The sequence below is a fragment of the Balaenoptera ricei genome, chromosome 1, assembly GCF_028023285.1.
Source record: "Balaenoptera ricei isolate mBalRic1 chromosome 1, mBalRic1.hap2, whole genome shotgun sequence".
Lineage (NCBI taxonomy): Eukaryota > Metazoa > Chordata > Mammalia > Artiodactyla > Balaenopteridae > Balaenoptera > Balaenoptera ricei.
The window spans coordinates 78,959,558-78,980,040 of NC_082639.1; the positions used below are offsets into that span (position 1 = coordinate 78,959,558).

Here is a 20,483-nt window from a genome sequence, read left to right on the forward strand (position 1 = left end):
ACCTCCTCCAGCAGTAGTACAAGTGTTTTCCCAGTGCAGAGTCCCCAGGATCAAGAGTCTGCCATCCTGAGGCTGTGTTAGGATCCCCCTAAAGGACCACCACCTAGAAAGGGCAATGGGACCTCAGCAGTGTGTGGGTGGGTCCTCAGAGAAGAGGGGGGGCAGCCAGCTGAAAAAGGGGCATCAACAAACACATCTCCAGAGAATCCGAAAGTGCCCTCAAGAGAATGTCAGCTTTAAACATGAGCCTAACTCAGCACAAAGCCAAGGAACGGCAGACACAGCAGAAGTAAGATCCTTTCCTGCTCCCATCTTCCCTTTCTCTGTGTTCCAACCCTAGGAGTATGCCTAATGAGGAAGGAGAAGAAAGAAAAGAGAAATAAAGGGGAAAGGTGGGCTGCCAGCCAAATGGGGGCCAGGGAAAGCAAGATTTGACATTAAATAGAATTCAGGGTTTTAATTATTCCCAGAGCTGTGTGTTCTAATGTGTCTTAGGCCGTGTTTGTGACTTAAAATGACCACAGGACTGACAGTCTATTACCTATGGGTGAATCGTGTTTATCCAGGACAGGAAAAGAGTGCCACACAAAATAAACGTCATCAGTAAAAACAAAAGTAGAGCTGCATTTTATCACATCCACAAGTCAGATCTGTTTTAACACCTTTGTTATACTAACCTAAGAATAAGCAGATAGAAAGCTACAAATAACCTAAAACTATAATTATGGTATTGATTGGATATTATTTTCTAATCCTTTTTTCTAAATCCTTTATTAAAATCCATATTCAGAAGTAGCCAAATTCATGTCTCTGTCTTGCCCTTAATCTGAATCATTCATTCATTCAACAAATATTTATTCAGCTTCCCAAATGCTACTTTGGTCCTGCCACCCGCCTACTCAAGAATCTTCTGTGACTCCCCATGGCTTACAGCAGTGATTTTCCAAGGGAAGAACACTCCTCTGGGGAGGAATATCAGTAAGGCAGGGCTTCAATCCACCCTCACCTCCCTCTCTTTTCAGATATTCAGAGACTTGCCTTTGGGGAGGGGGTGTGACCTTCCCTCCCTCTCCAGCCCACCCTCCTCACCACCCTAAAAGCCACTGTGATGTATCCCAGGACTCATTTAATTTGCTCTCAGCAGAGCCCCTATTCTCTGTCCACAGAAATCACTTGGATAAAAAGCAGATAGAATTATATTTCATTTGGATTCAACTTACATTTTCTTTTTCTATTATTATTAAGCCGGGAATACAATATTCTCTGTTGGCAGTAGCCCAGCGATAATCGTTTTAGCTGAGATCACTTCTCTAATGCCATGTCCTGGGGAAGGAAAGATTATGGGGCTTTCATGACAGTTTATCTCTAGAGATTCCCCGGTCTTGGGGGGCTTTCGGGGGGTCAATCGGTTTGGGTGGGAGAGGGAGGGTTGGGACAGTAGGTATAAATGTCTGACGTACACCCAGCCGGTAGGGTATCTTTGTTGTTCACACACTTAAATGAATATTTAAATATTCTAAGACAATATGCCTCTCTACTCTCCCCTGTGGTCTCCAGTACATCCTATTGGAGACGGCATGAAGATGAATTTTTTTGAATTCAGTATGATTATCCTGTTGCAGCTTCTTGTAGATCACATTGGGAATGCCAAAAATAACTGATGATGGGAAACACATTCAAAATACAAGTATTGGGGAATAAGATTAACACTTGTATAACTATGTTTTTTTTTTTTTTTTAATTACTTCTTTACTCTCAGTGTTTAAGCTCAATGCAACAATTATTTACTATACACTAAACATTGGGGATTTAAGAAATCAACAAGAAAAAGACTGGTGGGGGGCTTCCCTGGTGGCGCAGTGGTTAAGAATCCCCTTGCCAATGCAGGGGACACGGGTTTGAGTCCTGGTCCAGGAAGATCCCACATGCCGCGGAGCAACTAAGCCAGTGTACCACAACTACTGAGCCTATGCTCTAGAGCCCGTGAGCCACAACTACTGAAGCCTGGGCGCCTAGAGCCCATGCTCTGCAACAAGAGAAGCCATCGCGATGAGAAGCCCGCGCACCGCAACAAAGAGTAGCCCCCGCTCTCCACAATTAGAGAAAGCCCGCATGCAGCAACGAAGACCCAGCACAGCCAACAATAAATAAATAAATAAATAAAATTACATGTAGGGGGCAGCAGGAGTTGGCCAGACCATAATCTTTGGCAGCCTCCTCAAAGCCACCCAGTAATATGATGATGATGATAGCGAAAAAAAGTGTGAAATCTAATGAAAAGAGTGAAAATGCTATTTTTATTCATGTAAAACCTGTAATCTCAAAACACATGCTTATTATGAAAATACAGCTTCAAGACAAGATTTGACCCCTTCTTCCTGTCAGATTTTTTAGGTTGCCACAAGAGAAGTTTATGGTCTATTGGAGTGAGAGACTTATGTGTGCACAATTAAATAAATTACTAGAGAGTAAATGCTATAATTGGGTATTGTGTTTTCCTAATGAACCCTTCCCAGGGTAAGCCAAGAGTGTTCATTTTCTTCTGGTAAATAGCAATCTGGTCCCAAGAGATAATCCTTATCCAAACATCCAATCAGCCAGCATCAATGTCTTGATAATTCCAGGAGGTGTCCTCCTATGGTTTGACTCCTGTATGAGGCTGTGAAGAAAGTTCTCCATGCACCCCTGAACCTGTTGCACTTTTTACTAAGTGCCTTCCCAGAAGGTCCTGCCTAAAGCGATCAAAGTCTGCCATGTATGGAAAGGTGTCTGGAAATCACTGAAGACTGCTGGACTTTCTTCTACCTAGGACAAAAGAAAGAACTGGTCTTATAAACATATGTTCTGCAGGGTCGGTTGGTTTTTCCATCAATTATTACTTTTGGAGCATTTTCTGTATGCCAGCATGCTGCTGTACACTGGACACACTATGATAAACAAGATGGATGTCGCTTACTCTCTGAGTTCCTCACAAGATGAATTGCCTTGGCATTTTAAGTTTTCATTTTCCTCCTTTACCAGGAAGACTAACCTAAGCTTTCTCCTCTAGGAGCTAACCTAAGCTTTCTCCTCTAGGAGCTGCCACAAAAAAAAAAAAGTGTTATTCACACACTTGCAGACAATTGCCCATTTACACACATTTCAATACATAAGAAAGAACACACTTTCCTCACATGATTCTCTATCACAGCACCCTCTTTACTGCCTTCCTAATACCTATAATCTGAGGATATTTCATTAATTAATCAGTTCCCTTGTTCATGACCCTACCCTCTCACTAGTACATAAAATCCATGAAAGCAAAGACCACTTTGTCTTACTCCCAGCTGAATCTTCCGTTCCTAATCAGCCCCTTGCACACTGTAGGTGCTCAATAATAGTTGTTGAATTAATAAATACATGGAAGGAAGGAGATAGAAGAAAAAAAGAAAGAGAAAGTGACATAAAAGGTTATGCCAGACCTAAACAAAGATGGGGCATCTGATTTCCTGAGGACTTCACGCATCCTTGAATACATTCCATTTATAAGGGGATCATGAGTCTGGGGTGGCACCTTGGCCGTGTCTAGAGATTCACAAGCAACCCTCCCAAACATCCTCTCAGGGTAAACAGTGAAATACTTTGGGCCTTGCAGACCTTGAGCCACACAGATGAAACAGGTTATTATTATTCCTTGATGTCATTGAGTAGAGGAGAGAGAGGGCACAAACTCCCGGGCTCTGGGCAACCAGCTTCATCTGGTGGCTCAGATGTGCCCTTGGAGGTAGGACACAAGCAAGGCTACAGAGGTCCAACAGTGTTTCCCTTTAACCAAGGCGAAGATGCTAATGAAGATATTTCTTGTTTTTATAAGACAAACTTTAAAGACATTTTTTTCTAATATCCTTAAATGTGATTTTCTAATTAGAGTTCACACAGACTGGCAACGAGTCTGTTAAACTGACTAAACAACGATGTGTGTAGACATGAGGTCATTGCAAGGAAACGGGCGTGATCACAGAGGTGTGATCCTTCAGAACCACAACCTAGATCTGGGTTAAGAATTTTAGGTACTTGAAGTCACTTGCTTATTCCCATTTCATGCATTTATTAAACATTTATTGAGCACATATTATGCCTCCGGTGGATTAATTTATTCCCTGACAAACATGGAGGACGAAACCGAAGCACACTGGTTGGGGAGGGATCCTGTAGTGGCCACTGCTGGATATGCCTGGATGTTTAGTAGAGTTGTTCTGTGATGCTGTGTCCTGGGGGCACAGAATGCGTCACTTTTGCACCTGGAGAGAAGTGTTTCCCAGCCCACCTCCCTGTGAGTTTAAAGTGCTTTTTGGGTGCTACTGTGAGGATACAAAGATGTCATTTTTAAGAAAAATCTTACATCAAAAGATACAGTGGGTCTTGCTGACTTCTATTAGCAGTCATTTATATGAAAATGCTGGTGAGGTCACTTCTTGGCTAATCCAGAGCAAATGCAAACCCGGTATGCAACCCAAATTGTAGCCACACTGTGTGTAAGAGAATCACAGGGCCAGGCTGCCATTTATTTCTAGGTCTCTCACATTGATTTTTTTTTGTTTTGAGATATATAAGCATTTGGTTAGATTGGCCCACCTAACCTAGCCATATTTTTTTTTAATTAAAGTATAGATTTACAATGTTGTGTTAATTTCTGCTGTACAGAAAAGCGATTCAGTTATACATATATATACATTTTGTAAAATATTCTTTTCCGTTATGATTTATCACAGGATATTGAATATAGTTCTCTGTGCTATATAGCAGGACCTTGTTATTTATCCATTCTGTATAAAATAGTTTGCATCTGCTCATCCCAAACTCCCACTCCTTCCCTCCCCCACCCTCTCCCCCTTGGCAACCACAAGTCTGTTCTCTAGGTCTGTCTCACACTTACTTTTTTTAAAAAAATTTTTATTTATTATTTATTTATTATTTTTATTTTTGGCTGTGTTGGGTCTTCGTTTCTGTGCGAGGGCTTTCTCTAGTTGCGGCAGGCGGGGGCCACTCTTCATCGCGGTGCACGGGCCTCTCACTATCGCGGCCTCTCTTGTTGCGGAGCACAGGCTCCAGACGCGCAGGCTCAGTAATTGTGGCTCACGGGCCCAGTTGCTCCGCGGCATGTGGGATCTTCCCAGACCAGGGCTCGAACCCGTGTCCCCTGCATTGGCAGGCAGATTCTCAACCACTGAGCCACCAGGGAAGCCCCTCACACTTACTTTTGATGCTAGTGCCAGAATTCACATTTCTCTGAGTTTCTGGTTTACCAGCAGGTCCCATGGGCAAGAGTCACTTGTGGATCACGCTGAGACTTAATGGTCCCGGCGGCCTTGCTTGTCAAGCAGCAGCAACACAGCTGTCCTGTCCCCCAGCTGACCCACCTGAATCCTGCCGCTGGGTAGCCACTGTGGATCACTCTCAGGCATTGACTGATCGGCTGCTTTCTTATGATCCTGCCTGGCCATTAGATGTGGAATGTAGCTCACATATGCCACGAACCTGTGAGAACCCCAAAGTCCTTGACATACAGGGCACCCTGGTATTATTTCTATATAGTCTCTAAGAAGACTTTATAGATTCTCCCTCTCAGCTGGAATAATCTTTCTCACCCTAAAAATAATATTTCTCACCCTAAATTCAGAGCACTTCAGCTGCACCATTCATGACTTATTTTATTGTTGTATCTCCCCTGCTAATCTTTGAAGTCAGGAAGGTACGTACGGTGAGCAGAATAATGACCCCCCAAAGATGACAATCCCAGTCCCAACCCCTGTAATCTATGAATATGATAGGCTACATGGAAAGGGAGAATTAAAGTTGCACGTGGAACTAAGGTAGCTAATCAGCTGTAGAGATGGGGAGATTATCTGGATCACCTAGATGGGCCCAATGTAATCACAAGGATCCACATAAATGAAAGAGGGAGGCAGGACAGTCAGAGAGAGAGAAGGTGTGATAATAAAAGCAGGGTTGAAGTGCTGCAATTGCTTTTCAATGAAGCTGGAAGGGGAGCCGTAAGCCAAGGAACACAGGCAGTCTCCAAAAGTTGGAAACAGCAAGGAAACTGGTTCTCCACTAGAGCCTTCAGAAAGAACACAGCTCTGCTGTACCTTGATTTTTCTCCCGTTGAGACTCATTTTGAATTTCTGACCTACAGAACTGTAAGATAATAAATGTATGTTGCTTTAAGCCACTAAGTTTGTGGCAATTTGTTACAACAGCAATAGGAAGTGAATACATTATGTCTGATTCATCTTTCTTTCTGTAAGTGCCTAACACTAATACTCTCTAATATTCAATAAGAATGTGTCGAATGATTGAATACCAAAGAAATACTGTTTATACTTACAGTTGATTTATTTGTTGTGGTAAAATATACATAACATATTATTTATTATTCTAACAATTTGTAAGTATACAGTTGGGTGGAGTTAAATTCATTCACAATGTTGTATAACCATCCACTATCTACACTCAAGAGTTTTTAATCATCCCCCCTCCAAAAACTTCTCTCTACTCATTAAACAATAACTTCTCCTTTCTGCCTAACCTATTAGAGGTTATTAGTAACCTCTAATAATACTTTCTGTCTCTGTGAATTTGCCCATTCTAAGTACCTCATAAGTGGAATCATACAATAGATGTCCTTCTGTGTCTGGCTTATTTCATTAATCATAATGTTTTCAAGTTTCATCCATGTTGTAGTATATATCAAATTTCAATTCTTTTTATGACTGAGCAATATTCCATTTTATGTATATACCATATGTGTTTAGCCATTCATCTGTTGATGGACACTTGGGTAGTTCTCACCTTTTGCCTACTGTCAATAACACTCTTATGAACATTGTTGTACAAATATCTGTTCAAGTCCCTGCTTTAAATTCTTTGGGGTATTTTACCTAGGACTGAAATTGCTGGGTCATATGATAGCTCTATGTTCATCCTTTTAAGAAACTGCCAAAGTGTTTGCCACAGCAGCTGCATCATTTTTACATTTGTACCAGTAGTGCATGAGGTTTCCAATTTCTCCAATTTATTTTCCTTTTCTTTCTTTTCTTTTTAAATAAAATTATAGCTATCCAAGTAGTTGTGAAGTGGTATCTTATTGGGGTTTTGATTTGCATTTCTCTGATGTCTAATGATGTTGAGCATTTTTTCATGGGCTTATTGGCCATTTGTGTATCTTCTTTGGAGAAATGTCTATTCAAATATTTTTGCTCATTTTTTGAATTGAGTTATTTATTTGTTGTTGAGATTTTGGTGTTCTTTATATATTCTAGATATTAATCTCATCAGATAAATGATTTGCAAATATTTTACTCCCATTCAGTAGGTTGCATTTTTGCTTTCTTGATAGTATCTTTTGGTGCACAAATGTCCATGAAGCTGATAAAGTCCAAGCTATCTTTTTTTTCCTTTTGTTGCCTGTGCTCTTACAGTTGATTTCAACCTGAATGACACATAGATTTTCAGTGTCTTACAAAAAACATCCTAGGGTTCTTGATCTGGTTTTCTACTCAGTGTCTATCATCACATAAAGGATTGTCCAAATACCAGAATTTGTGTGTGGCTAAGTGTTCTTTTACATGTAAAAATCTCTGACTAAGCAGCTTTATTCACAATCATCCAAAGCTGTAAACAATCCAAATGTCCATCAGTAGTAGAATGGACAAACTGTGGAACATTGATACAGCAGAATAAGGCACAGCAATAGGAAAAAAAAGAAAGAAAGAAAAATGCAGTCCCACTGCAGATATGAACATGAATGATCTCACTGACATACTGATGAGGAAGAGGCCAGACTAAAGCACACATACTGTGCGGCTCCATTTATTATGCAGTTAGAGAACAGACAAAACTAATCTATGGTGATGGAAGTCAGATTCATGGTTACCTGGAGGTGGGTATTAACTGGGAAGAGGGAGGGCTGAAGAAGACAAGAAAACCTTCTGGGATGTTGAAAAAAAATCTATGTCTTGAACTAGGCAGTGGCTACATCGGGTGTGAGTGTGTATAATTCATCAACTTTATACAAGATTCGTGCACTTTACTGTTTGTATGTTATACCTCAATTTAAAAAATTCAATCTCTGGCTAATAGTGAGGTTCACAGGGTTCATGTTAGTACATGATCTTGGTGGTGTTTCCCATCAGGACGTGGTCTGAATTAACTCTCAGAAATGCTCTGCCTTCTTTGGGAAGCTTAAAAACAATAGCTGATAGAGTATCAGCAGCAAATAGAAGCTCCTTAAGACTGTCACAGAGTCTTAGAAATGTGCTTATGGTAGGAAGTGTTACATTGAAGATAGAAGGGCAATAAATCATTAGCTTCTAGATTCCTGTTATATTCCTAAAATAAAAAGAGGTTGCCTGGAAAAAATCAGCACACAACCAAGTAGGATGCTTTGAATGCTGTAGTTTTGGGAAACTATGCCCTTGATTGTTGCTTGAAGATGTTGCTGAGACACTTTAGATACCACGAAGCAGGATTGAAAAGGATGATGTAGAATTTTTAAAAAATACAAGTGGAAGTTCAAGCATGCGTCATGTTAACGCGGACTCAGGGGTGAACTTGAGAAGGCAGGAAGTGAGAGCACTTGACTGCAATTTGTTCACTGACTATTCCTTTCAGCAAAGTATCTGAAGATGTGGATACAGCCCTATAATACATGACGTTTGAAGAAATTAGATTTAAAAAATCATTTAGATGTGGACTCAGATGGCTAGAAATATCAATCATCAGTCCATGTCAACAGAGCAGGGACATAGTGAGCCATGACTACAAGGGTGAAGTGTGACAGGCAGGTGGGACGAGCAGGCAGCCCTGGACAGGACCATCACACCTTAGAAGGTTAGGCTTTCATTCAAAATTAGGTCAATAATGTGGCCCACCAAAACCAAGATGAAATACATACAGTAAGAATGGAGGTATGAGGTTGCATATTTGGTCCAATTCATCTTGTCCTGAGACAAGATGGAAAATAAATCACTAAATAAAAGTGCAATGAAAAAAGAACTATGACTTTCTAAGTGAAAACCTTACCTCAACAATGTGTGTTATTTCAAAAGTTTTCAAGACACAAGGATGTGAGATAGAGCTCATACTTCCCATCAACAGAAATACAACAAAGATGTATGTTATTCAAGGGCTAAAAGGAATCCTCTATGTGCATATTATTGTCTATATCATGTTTTGCCCTCTGAATATTGAGAAGAGATATTTAAAGATGGGTTAATTTTTAAAGGAATTAGGAATTCAACTTTTAATAAGCAAGCACTGTGTGATAGGTGTGGAAACCCTGAGGCACTTTGACATGATTTGAATATGATACGAATTTCAGAAAAGCTCCCCCATCCCATCTCTTTAAAAGACTATTAAAGAATTAGGAATTAACCTTATTTTGGAAAGAAAATTACAGGAGTTCCTTCATATATATCTCAAGCATGCAATTTCCAGGGTTAGCAACTGATTAGGTGCTAACATGATTAATAGGGGTCAAAATAGCATTTAAATGAGCTTAAGTGCTATTAAGACATTCCAAGACATTGTCTAATTTGAGATTGAACCAGCAGCAAAAGTTATAGCGTCTATCGCAAAAGATCTTTAAAATAGGACAAATCCCCTCCTGTCCCTGAGAGTTTAGGCATTATCTATATTTTGGAGTCAAGGACTCAATGATTTTAAGTACCTCATACACAAGAGCTTTTCTTCGAAATGCTCAACCAACCAACAGATGGCAGAATTAGCTATGTTGTTCTTCTACAGTTTAATACAAATCTATATATGAAGGAGAATAGATATTTTTTAAAGATGAGTGTGTATTTCCCTAGGATTCAGGATATCTTACAAATTTACATGCATATACTCTGGCTCCTTCCCATCTCAAAGTACATTTCTGAGCCTCTTTCCCCAAAACCTACAAAAAGAAAGGACCTCGCCTTTGGCTAGTACCTTGGGCCGACAGCACACAGTTCAAGAAAGGATAAGGCTCATGAACAAGGATATGAAATAGACCTTTGGACTCTTTCTTCATAGAAATCTCATTAAAACAGGGCAGTCCTTCCAATAAATAGTGTAGAATCAGCATAAACTGCCATCAGCCTTCCTGTCTCAGTATAACTGCTGAACTTTCACCATTTCCCAAAGAGGTCCTGGGATGGATCAGGCCTGACCTCAAGCCAGATCAGACTTCTCCTGACCTCTGTTCCCTGGGCCCAAATTGTGGTTCCAAAGAGAACTCCAGCCCACACCTTCTTCTCACGTCCTTAATCACCTCCTCGGTCCGTGTGAGAGACTCAGACTTTTGCTTTTCAGTCTATTCTAAAGGGAATACAGCTCAACCCGGGGTTAGATCACACACATAAAAGCAAGGAAATGAAGGTCCCGATCAACATGTGTATGTGATTCATCTTCCTCTTCCTGCAGGATCATAGGATCAAATACCAGTATAAGTCGTCTCTGAAATGCCAGGAATCTCATGACCCCTTCTCTACTAGCAAAAAGTAATAGCTAATACTTATTAAGCATTTACTATGTGCCAGACACTGTTCTAAATACTGTACCTGCATTTATTCATTTATTCATCAGACAGATTTTTATGAGTGACCGCTATTTGCCAGGCACAGTCCTGAGCACTGGGGATATAGCAGTAAATAAACAAAATACTCGTCTTCATAGATGGTATAGTCTAGCGGGAGGACAAAAACAATAAACACAAATAAATAAATTATATAGTATATTAGAAAGTTCTAGGGTCCATAGAGAACATAATGCATGTAAGAGGGATAGGGAGTACCAGTGTAGGATGAAGGGCAATTGCTATTTTAAATAGAGTGATCAGGGACCCCACTGGAAAGGTGGCATCGAGCAGAGAAAAGAGTTAATGCAGAAGTCCTGGGGCAGGAGTTTGCCCGGCAGGTTCAAGGAGAGCAAGGATGCCCGTGTGGCTGGAGCAGAGTGAACAAGGGGGAGAGTCACGGGAGATGAGGCAGAGGAGGAATTGGCAGGGTGGTTGGGAAGATTATGAAAGGACCTTTAAGGGATCTGACCTCTACTCCGAGTGAAAAGGAAAGCCATGGAGTGTCTTGATCTAATTTATGTTTTCACAGAGTCATTGGGTCTACTATGTTGAGAAGAGCCTGCAGCAGAGAGTTAAGGGTATAAGCATGGAGACCATGCAGGGGGCATTACAACAATTCATGTGAGAGACTGTCTTACCTTGGGTTCCTTGGAAACAAATTTGAGATGAAGAATTGCATGCAGAAGGCTTTCGGGGTTCATGCTTGGGAAATACACCTGTAAAGACACAAAGAAGGCAAATTAGGGCAGAGAGAGAAGCCAGCCTGCAAGATGGTGGCAACTGAGGCTTCAGCCACTCCTAGGGGAAGCTCTTGGAGCTGGGATGGCCCTTCAGAGTTGTCCAAAATCACATGAGTTTCCTGTGCCTGCTGTAACATAGTACTACAAACACAGTGACTTAAGACAAGACAAATTTATTATCTCACAGCCTGCCACCCTTCTGGAGGCTCTAGGGGAGAATCCAATTCCAGCAATCCCATCACTTCTACCTCTATTCCCGTTGTCACAGCTCCTTCACTGACTGACTTCTGCCCCCTCTTTCATTTATAGGGACCCCTGTGATTACACTGGGTCCACCTGAATGATCAGGGTAATCTCCCCATCTGAAGGTCAGTTGATTAGCGACCCGACTTCCCCCTTGCCACGTAACACTAATGTATTCACAGTGCTGCCCCTTGGAAGAGTGTGTAAGTTTTGAGTGAAGCAGGTTGTGCTTTCAACAACCAATAACCAGTGGGTGGAGGATGGGCACACTAGTTCTAAAGAGGACATCTGGGAAGAACGGGCACCAAGTAACCACTGCAGAGATGAAGGTGGCCACGACCAGGTGATAGCAGTGAACGTGCTACAAAGCAATGGGATTCTGGAGATATTCTGAAGTTAAATCCAATAGGATTTGCTGATGCAAGAAGAGGAGTCAGGGATGCTCCACGACTGGGGGACTGAAAAATGGGAAGCTAGGACAGCCTGTAGACGGGGAGCACTGAGTCAGTCCTGCCTCACGGAATCCTCATAATTAAGCAAAGTGGCAAGTACTTTATTTTTATTTTTTTATAATTACTGTTTTATTTATATATTTTTTTATTTTTGGCTGCGTTGTGTCTTTGTTTCTGCACGAGGGCTTTCTCTAGTTGTGGCAAGCGGGGGTCACTCTTCATCGCGGTGCGCGGGCCTTTCACTATCGCAGCCTCTCTTGTTGTGGAGCACAGGCTCCAGATGCGCAGGCTCAGTAGTTGTGGCTCACGGGCCTAGTTGCTCCGCGGCACGTGGGATCTTCCCAGACCAGGGCTCGAACCCATGTCCCCTGCATTAGCAGGCAGATTCTCAACCACTACACCACCAGGGAAGCCCCGCAAGTACTTTTATTAGATGCATAATGCAGCTGAGGGAACTGAGGCACAGAGATGTCAAGTGACAAAGCCAGGATTTGAACTCAGCCAGTCCCACTCAAAACACTCCATGTTTTATCATTTTAAGAAGGAATAATGGTAACGCATATATGTGGAACCTAGAAAATGGTACAGATGAACCGGTTTGCAGAGCAGAAATTGAGACACAGATGTAGAGAACAAATGTATGGACACCAAGGGGGGAAAGCGGCAGGGGGGGTGGTGGTGGTGGTGGTGTGATGAATTGGGAGATTGGGATTGACATGTATACACTGATGTGTATAAAATTGATGACTAATAAGAAAAAATAAATTAAAACAAACAAACAAAAAAAAAAAAAAAGAAGGAATAATGGGACCCCTTTTCTAAAATATTTGTTTAGGGACCCAGAAATTGAACTTATATCATCTTACAGAATCTTGATCTCTCACTCTGGGCTTAGAACAGTGACTGGCACATAGTAGAATGCTCAGAACTATTTGTGCACTGACTGTGTGAAGATCCAATAGCATTTATAGAACACCTGTATGCAGGCTCTTTAATATCATATCCTCGCCCCAAGCTCTTTGATGCCTCCCACCTCTGTATTCATAAGGTCCAAACTCTTAGTTCCAAATCCATGATGTGGCCCAATGCTCATCTCTCACTGAGTCTCAGCCCCTTCCATGCTATTTCATACATCAGCTCCTTTACTGTTCTTGCTCTTCTTCAGGTGCTACGGAGATGTGTTAGCCATGTTCTTCCCAGACCTGCTGGTTTCCCACCTTCCCCTGAACCCTCTGTGCTGGTTCTGCTTCCTTGCCATTGGGTAGGACACACTCCACACCTGGTACGCTTCTTTTTTTCCCCAACCTAGCTGAATATTCCTGACCTTCAAAGCTTAAATGGATACTCTATCCCTGAAGTTTTCTGTATCAGTTAGGATTTCGTTCAATTGCTTGTAACAGAAACTCGACTACATTGCTTTAACCATATGAGGTTTTTTTTTTTAATAGTTTTTTTTTAAATTAATTAACTAATTTATTTATGGCTGTGTTGGGTCTTTGTTTCTGTGTGTGGGCTTTCTCTAGTTGCGGCAAGTGGGGGCCACTCTTCATCGCGGTGCGTGGGCCTCTCACTATCGCGGCCTTCTCTTGTTGTGGAGCACAGGCTCCAGACACGCAGGCTCAGTAATTGTGGTTCACGGGCCCAGCTGCTCCGTGGCATGTGGGAACTTCCCAGACCAGGGCTCGAACCCGTGTCCCCTGCACTGGCAGGCAGACTCTCAACCACTGCACCACCAGGGAAGCCCCCAGGGTTTATTTTTTTCTCACACATCAAGAAGTCCAGGACTGCTACAGCTGCTTAAAGAAATCATCAAGGACCAGGCTGCTTCTAACTTCCTTGTCTGCCATCCTTAGCACTTGGGTTTAGTCCTCATGGTTGTAGGATAGCTGCTCCACTGCAGGTATTGTATCTGGGTCCCAGGGAAAAAGAAAGGGCAAGGACAAGGGCAAAAGGTCAAAGGTGCATGTCAACTGAACCTGCACCTTGGTATCAGGAAAATAATAGCTTTCCAGGAAGCCCCACCCAGCAGACTTCCTCTGTCATCTCGTTGGCCAGAACTTGATTGCACAGCCACCTCTTACTGGGCACATTGTTATCCTAAACAAGACTGGCATTTGGTTAGAAAGGAAGAGGAAGAGCCTGAAGATAACATAGACAATCAGCAGTGTCTGCCATACATTCAGAGCCTGCTCTAGCCTGCCTGAACTTTACCCTTCTCTGAACAACTATTTATTATTGTAATTTGTGTGCAACTGAAGGGTAAAGTCTTTGTCTATATCTCCCTAATTGAGTGCTGAGCATATGAGAAGTGTTCCATTGACTGTTATCGCAAATGTAGAGGCAATGTGGCATAATGGTTACTAGCCAGGTGGCCTGGGTTTGAATCCCAGCTCTACCATTTACTACTTATTAGTTCTGCAACCTCGCTTAAGTTGCTTAACCTCTCTGATCTTCAATTGCCTCATGTAGAAAATGGAGGTGACATGGTAATACACAGCTTATACAGCTGTGATAAGGATTAAGTTAATTTTAATAGAGCGTTTAGACTAGTAAGCACAATGTAAGTGTCTGTTCAATAAACACGTAGTTGCCACCTATGTTAAAATTTTACCAGAATATGGAACACACAGTTCGACAAGTTAGAGCATCATCATGAACTAAAGAGACAGAAGAGTTAAGCCGGGACTTTTGAAGACACTTCGGATTCATGGTGATCACTGTGGCTAAGACATCAGTTAGGAGACTGGGTAGTGTGCTGGTTAGAGTTCAGGCTTTAAGGTCAGGCTGCCCAGATTTGGCTACTAACTTTCTCCCACTTATTAACTGTGTGCCCTTGGACAAATCACTGATTCTGACTAATATTGCCTGTGGTGTTGCCATTACATTACTGCAGGAACAAAATAGAATTCTAAATTGTTTATTTTAAAACTTGGCTACATACTAAGTTGGTTCTGTGTAAGAAAATGTCCCTCAATTAGAATAATAGAGAAAACTAGGTTAAAATCACTGATATCTATTGTAGAATGAAAGCACAAAATGTGGGAAATATTTTTGTGAAGTGTTTTTAATCCTTTTAGGTAAAATATGCATAGTTAGCATCAACAAAATGTAATAAATTAAATGAGACTAATTAAATGACAAAAGCTATAGATCAAAATAGTAGTGTGTCAGAACTATACATGTCTTTGAATATAAGAAGTAATTGCTGATTCCCAAAATAGACTGCATATTGAGAAACATAAGTTTTTTATCCCTTGCTTTGAAAATAAAAGAATGCTATGAATTTAGCAAATAAGTCTTGAAAACACTCAGAAGAAATAATCTCAAAATTTTAAATTCAGTAAAATGTATTTGAACTATCATAGAAATTCAAGAAGTGTTTACCAAGCATCTACTACTATTTGTGTAACATATATATGATAGCCCATTCACTCCTAACTCTCCTATAAGATGTATACATAACACACACACTTCCAAGAAACCAGAGGCTAAATATCTTAGCCAATAGTATGTAGTGGGGTTTGAACCCCAGTGTTCTAACTTTAAATTTGTGGTTTGTTACATTTCAGAACAATCTCCTGTATTATAAACGCAAAGTCAGAACAGTCTGAATTAATGTCCATTTCCCATGTTCTCTACCTAAAATCCTCCTCTTAAATAACATGACATATTGTTGCAAACAAAAACAGATGACCTGGAGAGAAGATCAGAACACTTCGATCTCATCCTCCGCTTGTTGCTAACCCTGTGAGAAGTTCTGGAGGCCGACATGTACATGGCTTGGAAACTTGGGCTTTGTACTCCGCTAGTAGGCTGGGCGGAGCCAGGTCAAGTGGCCCAGAGCCTAGAAATAAAACTGGTCCCACAGCCTATTTGACCCTCCTAGTCTAGGCACCACCCGAGCCTCAGCCCCTTCATCCCAGCACTGGGTGGGAGGGCAAAACCAAGCCATGACAATCAGGAATGAGGGCCAAGAAGAAGAAAGCCGTGAGCCTGCGTGGGTACCAATGGCCGGAACAGAGCCGTTCGGAGCAGCCAGCCCCAGCCCTCAGATGAACTCAGCCCTGCCCTTCTGACTTACCCAGACAGAGGGGAAAGACAGAGAGGGAAGAAACAACAGAGAATGATATGAAGCAGCCACAATGCCTCCTTCCTCCTTCCCCCTCCGGAGGAAAACCATCCCCAAAGACGGAAGTCTTACTTAAGCTCCGCCTCCCATGCCCTGAGCCTTAGAAAGAGTGGCTCAAGAATATCTCTGCAAGTTGGACAGGAACGTGACCAATCTATAGAAACATCCCTCCTCCTGGGACTGATCTCAGATGGATGAGGGGAACACCAGGAGCTTCTTTACCCTACCAGCAACATATATTGTTTCATATTTTTGACTAAAAATTTTAGAACTTAATAACCTTATACAGCATAAAATAATAAAGGTTGGGGGGTTTGTGAAGAGCCTTGGAAATCCCCACCCCCCTTCTGGGGATGTGCCACATTGTCTCCTAATTTTACCCTCACAAGCATACATAATCCGTGTTCCTGAATGAATTTATAATGCAAAACCTTCAAAGGGTGGAGTGTAAAAGTTCCACCTACTTCATTTATACAAAAGGGGAAGATTATTTCCAGTAAGGGATTTTGAAGATATGCATACTAAGAGGGCAGTGCCATTATATGTATGTGAAACAGAAAGTCTCCCAGTATTTAAGAAATGATGCAGTGGACCAGAGCTGGTTTTAATTATGTAGGAGTGATTGGTTACAGTAAAACTCAAACTGGTAAATTGCCTCAGAGTTAAAGTAAAGAATTCATAAGATTTTAGAGTGGGCAGAGACCAAATTGATCATCTTGTTCAGTGGTGCCCTACATTTGATTTAATCCAGTCAAACAAATATTTAGCGAACATCTATTATGTGCCAGGAACTTCAGTCCAAAAATTCTTTTTTAATGTTACAAAATGTCACAGTCTCCCACATGACAGTAATTCTAGACTTTAGGAAAGAAAAGTACCTAGTGGGATAAAATTATCTACAAATATAATAAAACTGTAAATACTACATTTTAATCATTACAAAGGGCCTCCAGTCAGTAGCCAGCTGACAAAGGAGGTGAGCATGCAAGTAAATCCTCCAGCCTCAATTAGACCTCCAGGTAACTGCAGCCCTGGTAGACATCAGGTCTGCCTCATAAGACATGACATGTGCCAGAACCCCCTAGGTAAGTCACTCCCAGTTCACGACCTATGGAAACTGAGATAATAAATGCTCGTTGTTTTGAGCCACTAAATTTTGGGTTTGCAGCACAAATAGCTGATACACTCATTGGATACGATAGGTATGTTACCTTATACAGGCCTTGGTAGGAGTTACAGTATGCTAGAATAGTTGGCCAATCTCCCCTGGTGAGTAGGTTAATTCCATGGAAATTAGTTAATGCTCCCTAGTTTTTTACAGGGTTAGAGGTGGTGATGCCTATAAACACATCTTTTCTTAATGAATTTTGGATGTGTGATTTCTGGGGGTGAGGGGGGAAATAGGTAATCTCACCAAGCATTATCCCAGACCCCAGACAAAAGAGGCAAATTGGCATCAAGTTATACAATTGACTTTTAGATTTTTCCTGATATTTTGGTGAAATAAATTTATAAATGTAGAAGCCGGTTCTTTCATTAATCATTTCAAAAGCCATCCAATGCATTGGGACTAATACCTGGTACAGTTTACAAAATAATTATAATAGTCATGGACTCCGCCCTCTCCTTCACTCAACATCCATTCGGCCACCGTGTCCAGTAGAGACCAACTTCTGAATGTCCCCAGAGCCCCTCCTGCTGTCTTAGGCCCAGGCCTTCCTGGGCCACATTGCTTTCCAGGGGGGTGGAGTGGTACCTTCCTTCATATGAGGGCTCAAAGAGCAACCAAGCTGAACATGTCCCTTCCTGAAATAGTCACCATAATTTCCAAGTCCCAATTTTGGACATATTTTAATGAGGAACTGCTCTAAAAAATCCAGGACCCAGGAAGGACCATCATCACAGAGAAATGGGTTGACCTGGCCACCAACATTCCTAGTGACCAGTCATTCATTCCCCAGATATTCCATGAGCACCCATATGTGTCAGACAGGGCACTGGCATCATGAAGGGGACAGGTGAGTCCCTGCCCTTGGGGCTATTATAGTCTAACTTTCAGAGATGCTGCCCACTCCCCCCAGGGCTCCCCCAGCTTCTCCCAAGCTGGGAAGTGAGTGGAGTGACCCAGACTGTGGTTTCCTTCACCCCCTGGAGTGGAGCTCTTGTGTACCTTTGGGGTGGGGGTGGGGGATGTCCAGGATGGTGGGCTCGCTGGGAAGCTGGGTGACAGGGCCTGTCACTCTCTGCTATGTCAAATAGCTTGGAGCAGAACTTGAACAGATATTTTTCAAACACCTAAGGAGCTTAGGGAGCAAGGGCTGCATTTTATTCTGTCAAAAACAGTGCTTTGGGGTCCCAAACCCTCCTTCCGTGACTGTTACAGTATCAAAGGCCACAGTCGCAGAGAGTCCTGGGCTGGCCTTTGAGGACACAGGAGAGTAGGTGGCAAGCGTTCCCTTTTTCCAGAGTGGGTTGCTAGCTCGACTGTGCAGGACTTGCAAAGAAGGAGCTAAGAACTGGTTTGAGACCTTAGCTGACTACCCAGCCTCAGCCTGAGAGAGGCTGGGGGGCCTGAGAGCGAAGCTGGGAAGTGCAGGGGGAGGAGTTGGCCAGTGGCTGGTGTGTGTTTCACCCCAAATCCCCACAGTGCAGCAGAGATGGCGGCTTCAGGGAGACCTTCTGAAGCAATTGAAATGTGTCCCTGGAGGTGGGGCGTGGACGGGTATCCGCCCCAGGCCTGAGAAATCTAAAGGCAAGGGCAGGCGTCTGACAGAGGCTGCCTGTGGCAGCAGTGCAGAGGGTGCCGTTTGGGCAGCAAGTTCACTCCACTGACCACAGGGCAAAGGTGTGTGTTTACCGTGAACGAGAAGTGCAGTTTGGGAGTGTGCCTTGTGAGCTGACCTGGAACCTCCTTAAAAGAGACTTTGCCCCAAAGGGCCATCCATTCCTAAAGGAATTCCAACAGAGTTCAACTTCCAAGAACAGAGGCTAAAAGGGGAGTTGTTGCGGCGAGCGGGGGGGCCACTCTTCATCGCAGTGCACAGGCCTCTCACTATCGCGGCCTCTCTTGTTGCGGAGCACAGGCTCCAGACGCGCAGGCTCAGTAGTTGTGGCTCACGGGCCCAGTCGCTCCGCGGCATGTGGGATCTTCCCGGACCAGGGCTCGAACCCGTGTCCCCCTGCACTGGCAGGCGGATTCTCAACCACTGCGCCACCAGGGAAGCCCCTAAAAGGGGAGTTTTAAGCAGCCAATCGGTGAGTAGATCATGGAATTCAGAAAGTGCAAGTGAGAGACCCCAGGAACTGGGTCTCCAAAGAGTCTCAGAGCAGCCCATATGAGAAAGAGTCCATGGGCAAGAGAACACCTGCCCATGACAGAGGGCACCGGCCACTGAGCTGGGGGAGAGGGAGTACCGCGTATTATTGGGGTTGAAATCAAGAGGGTAGGCTTACAACTGTGGGTCAACCGCAGCAAACAGGGTTGTGAGGCAGAGATGATTCTGTCCTTGATATGAGTCTTCTACGTGCTCGACAGTCCAAGTCTGCTCTGAGGACCACCAGCATAGCACCCCCTGAGGGCTGGATGGCAGTTCCCGCTCCAGACCGTCTGGATCAGATTCACATTGCACAAGCTCCCCAGGGGGTTCCATACCCATCTGAGCAGCTCTACTCGAGTTCGGTAAACGTAATCCAGCTGTGGCCTAGACGGGACCCAGTGAGGTGATTATATGCACCTGGATATTCTTTTCCTTTAGGTCTGTAGGAGGCTGTTGCCCTGGCCTCCTAGTACGTGCAAATAGATGTTGGGTGGCATTACAAATGAGCCATCGGGCACATGGTCAGTCACATGTGGATGGGCCCAGGCTGCTGTGATGGGACTGGAGAATCAGGTCCACTGTGTACCCTTTGTGGATAGCTGTTTGGTGGGGACAGTATGGCTGAAGGGAATTGAAGCCATTTTCATGTGTGGACAGACTAAATAAAGGACTGAAGGGACTAAGCCAAGACAAAGCCCCAAATATCTCCCCCCATCAGTTTTGCTTGCTTCATGCCTGACATCCCACATATCTCCCTCTAGCAGCCAATTCCACAGATATTTGATGAGTATGGGAGGCAGGCACGCCTAAATATCCCTTCCAGTTGCCAGATCCTTTGTGTAAACCTTATCACGTTTTAATTTTCATTCTTATAACCACTCTCTGAGCTCAATAGGGAAGATAGGATATATTTTCTTTATTTATAGCCCTTGAGGATTTGCCCCAGCTTGCACAGCTAATAAGTGACTGAGTTGGGCTTTAATCTAGGTTTTCTGATTTCAG

General features: G+C 42.9%; 1 long non-coding RNA gene across 2 annotated transcripts in view; it reads right to left on the reverse strand.

Moving 5' to 3' along the window:
* The window catches only part of LOC132367517 (uncharacterized), a 78,284-nt gene that overhangs the window by 36,518 nt on the left and 21,283 nt on the right, over nucleotides 1–20,483 (reverse strand). The window contains exons 2-3 of one of the 2 annotated variants that reach the window (XR_009503815.1): nucleotides 11,239–11,316; nucleotides 2,603–2,805 (exon numbers count right to left, since the gene is read on the reverse strand). This is a non-coding gene — a long non-coding RNA (uncharacterized LOC132367517). Of the gene's footprint in view, nucleotides 1–2,602; nucleotides 2,806–11,238; nucleotides 11,317–20,483 lie in introns of those variants that run through there. The other variant, XR_009503814.1, reaches the window with a different exon arrangement.